At 47.3% G+C, this 4077-nt stretch overlaps 1 pseudogene; it reads left to right on the top strand.

The window, feature by feature from the left end:
* The first annotated feature begins 558 nt into the window (after positions 1-558).
* The window catches only part of LOC102869516, a 16184-nt pseudogene continuing 12665 nt past the window's right edge, over positions 559-4077 (top strand).

The raw sequence follows: 4077 nt of genomic DNA, 5'->3' as shown, positions 1-4077 counted from the left end.
GTCCTGAGCAGGGCAACACCCCCCAATGGGCTGGCTGGTACACTCCCCCTCTAATTGTCCCCACCCCAATATGGTCCCCTCACCTGACCGAGGACTGTGTGGCCAGGGACAGTGTCTCCAATTCCAGCACCACCACTTCCCCCCCATAAGTGGTCATACTATAATTTGAAGTAGGTGTCACTGCCCTCCCCCTTTATAAATGGCAAAGGGAACCTGAGAATTGTGAACAGGCTTTCCCCATGTCTAAACAGCTTTTGGCAGAAGCATTCAACAGATAAAAATATGTGATGCATTTAGGATGTCAGTCCTCTTGGACATGCTGCCACTGTTAAGTGTCATCAAGTAGACAACTCAGTGATTTTCAACAATCCATTGTATAGGTGATCATCTCTGGTTTTCCAAGGAAACCCAAACCTGTAGGTGGTGGGGCACACGTCACCCCCATGGGCAGTGGGGCGAGCGCCCTCTCTTCCCTGCGGGCGGCCGACGGGTGTGCGCACCACCCCCCAGCGCGGGTGACTGGCAGGCGCTCACCATCTCCCATGCGTCATCTCCCACATGGGTGGCCGGTGGGTGCCCATCATTTCTCACGCGGGCAACCGGTGGGCGCGCATCATCCTGTGCACGGGCAGCCAGTGGTGGTGGGTGCGCACCATCCCCCAGCACGGGTGGCCGGCAGGCACATGTCATCTCGCGTGCGGGTGACCGGCGGGCACGTGTCATCCCTCGGCGGGCGCATCATCTCTTGCACAGGCAGCCGGTGGTTTCGGCACCACCCCCCAGCACGGGAGGCAAGCAGGCGGCGGGCGCGCACCATCTTCCGCATTGGTGGCTGGCGGGCGCAAGCTATCTCCTCCGCGTCATCTCCCACACAGGCGGCTGGGGGTCGTGCTTTATCTCACACAGGGGAGGCCAGTGGCCACCTGCCTCCCCTGCGGCCGCCATCTTGGCTCCAAGAATTCTCCCCAGAACCAGACCACTTTGCTGCAGTGTGGTGGCTCCGCTGCACCAGTCCTGGGGAGGCCTGGTGCCCACTCTCCATCCTGGGCAAGGGATTCCATAGGTTCCGGCTGTGGGAGTTTCATGGAGCTGCGGCTGCGGGCGGCGCAGTGCGGGCTCTGCAGGAGGGGGTTGGGAGCTGAGGCACTCACCCATTCTTCCTTAGGAATCCTTGAATTCCTGTTGGTGAGCCTCAATCCTCACTGAAGACCAGTCATAACTGTTTAACTGTTCAATTATCAATAAACAGAAGTCTGTAGAAGGGCATAGTGGCCCTGTTCCAAGTGGTCCGCTGCTCCCACAGCTCACCACGTTGTCTCTGCCTCCACCGCCATCTTGGATCTCCTTTTATGGCAGTCTTAAGAAAGTAAATTAATATCCAGAAGCAACCTGAAACCATTGATAGTGTATGAAATTCATAGGATGATGAGAAGGAATTAGGATTGACTTAGACAGAGATCAATAGGATGATAGCTGGGAGAAGATTCATTCAGTTACCAGGGACAGGAGGATTCAAGAGAATCCCTCGGTAGACAGTGGATACTTGCTATTTTGGTGACAGGAAAAGCAATCCCTGAGAGAGAAAAGTATGTACCATTTAAACAAGGTAAGAGATGACAGCAAACAAAATACAAGATTAAAGAAGGTTATGAGTAAATGAATAAGCATGACAGAAGAACTGACACCTTAGAGCAGTGGTGTTGGAGAAGAGCACTAAACATCCATGGAAGAGCCAAAAGAACAAACAAATATGCCTTGGAGAGTGCTCCTTGGAGGCCAGTATGATCAGGCTTCACATCACACACTTTGGGCATGTTGCTAGGAGAGACTATTCCTTGGAGAGGGACATGATATTAGAAGGGTGGAGGGTCAGCAAAGGAGAGGAAGACCCTCAACCAGGTGGATTGACACAGTGACTGCCATAGTGGGCTCTTTTGTGTCAGGAAGTGTGAGGATGGCACAGGATAGAATGGGGTTCAAGTTTTTTGTTCATAGGGTCACTATTAGTTGTACTCGATTCGATGGCGCCTAACAACAACACCACCAATGGGTAAACGCTATAATGTATACAACTTGCCAATAATAACTCAAAAATACATGAGTAGTAGAAATAATATATCAATGTATGAAAATCCACTAGAGGGTCAGCTATGAGTCTGAGGTTTTTTAGTTTGCTATATATATAAAGGTACTTAACAACAACAACATATATAGATATAGGGCTCTCGGGTTTAGTGGTAAGACGTTGTGCTGCCAACACAAAGGTATGTAGTTCAAATTCACCAGCTGCTCCATGGGAGAAAGATGATAATTTCCTTCCATGTGGATTTACAGGCTCTGAAAACCCACAGGAGGGTCCGCTATGAGTCAGTTCTGATTTGACAGCACATAACAACAGAAACAAGCAACATAGTCAAAGTCTGAGAGATGAAGCTTCATCACCTTTGCCTCCAAGGAGCACTCTGGCCACACTTTCCCCAAGATATCTGTGTAAGTGTATCTATTTGGGGCACTTCTATTAGACTCTAGGTGATGTACCCAGGAGTGGAATTTGGGTAAAGACAGGCTCCCTTTAGAGCTACTGCCCTGAGTTCAAACTTGTAGCCTTCTGAACTGTGAGGAAACATTTCTGCTTGTCAAAGCCACCTACCTTAGGTGTTTCTGCAATAGCAGCACTAGATAACTATGCCAGTGACCAAGACAGCTCAGCTCTGTCCTCATAGAAATTGACTTGACTGCCCAGTCCTAGGCAAGCAGAGATACTCAGCAAGCAAGTAATTGGATATAATTATAAGGGGGCAAAATTCTGCTAAGATACTGTGAGAATGAGGTAGAGATTAATTCATCAGTGGTCACTGTCTTAACTTGTACACCCAAGGCTTCAGTTACCTCTCTTATGCTCACACCCTGGTGTCTCCAGCCTAGACTTCCACAGAGCTCCAGACCTGCCTACCTGCTGTTTTTACTTAGTTGTTTCCAAGTCATGCCAAATTCAAAATGTTGTTGTTGTTGTTGTGTGTACCATCGAGTCGGAACCGACCCATAGCTGACCCTCTGGCAGGTTTTTAGAGGCAGGAGGAAACTGTCCATCCTTCTTCCTCAGAGCAGCTGGCTGCCTCGAACCACACGCCTTCAGGATTGCAGGGCAGCTTCTTGCACTGCTGTTGTTGATGTTGTCGAGTACAACTCATAGTGACCTTATGAACAAAAGGCCTGAAGCCTTTCTGTAACTATCAACATTTATCAAAGTTCATAGAATTAGGCCACCTAAAAAACAAAGCCCTTTATGTTCCAGAAATCCAGAAGTAATTGTGTGGAAGTCTTATTTTATTGTGGTGAATGAGGAATAATTAAGTGCTCAGCTGTTAACTTTAATTTTAGCAGTTCAGGCCTACCACCTACTCAAAGAGAGATTTCACAGTTTGTTTGGTTTTGGTTTGGTTTTTCCCTTCCTCCCCATCCTTTCCCTTTCTTGTTGTGTGCTTGTCGAATCAGATCCAACTGGCACAAGAGGATACTGCCCCTCCTTCTCCAGCAGAGGATTTGGTAGATTCAAACTGTGTGCCTTCAGGATTGCAGCATAGCTTCTTGCCACCAGGCCTCCAGAGCTCCCTCACTGGTGCAGTTGTATTGTCTGTGTGTTGTACTAGCCTGAGTTGGAAGATAGACTCTGTGGCAGCTTTCGGTTTTATTATTTGACAACAGATATTAAACAAACCTTACCACTTAACAAATACACACTTTCAAATATACATTTTAGCAGCATTAGTTGCATTTGCATTATTTTATAATTTCACTATTCTTTGCCTCGAAAACATTGTCATTACTTCCAATGCAGCCTGTCTATTAAGCAAGAACTTCCTTTTCTCTCCTTCTCTAAGTCCCTGATAGAATCTAATGTAAACTTTAGTCTCTATTTTTAAAAGTTAACTTGCCTGTTCTTGATTTTCCTTATAAGTAGATTCATACAATGTTTGAAATACTTCGGTTTTGGGGGGTGTGTGTGGGACTGGTTCATTCCATTTAGTGTATGGTTTTAAAGGTTGATTTATATTGTTGTTGTTGTTATGTGCCGTC

The sequence above is a fragment of the Elephantulus edwardii genome, unplaced genomic scaffold (genome assembly GCF_000299155.1).
Source record: "Elephantulus edwardii isolate Elephantulus edwardi_28Jun2011 unplaced genomic scaffold, EleEdw1.0 scaffold00015, whole genome shotgun sequence".
NCBI lineage: Eukaryota > Metazoa > Chordata > Mammalia > Macroscelidea > Macroscelididae > Elephantulus > Elephantulus edwardii.
This window is presented reverse-complemented; position numbering and strand designations above follow the sequence as displayed.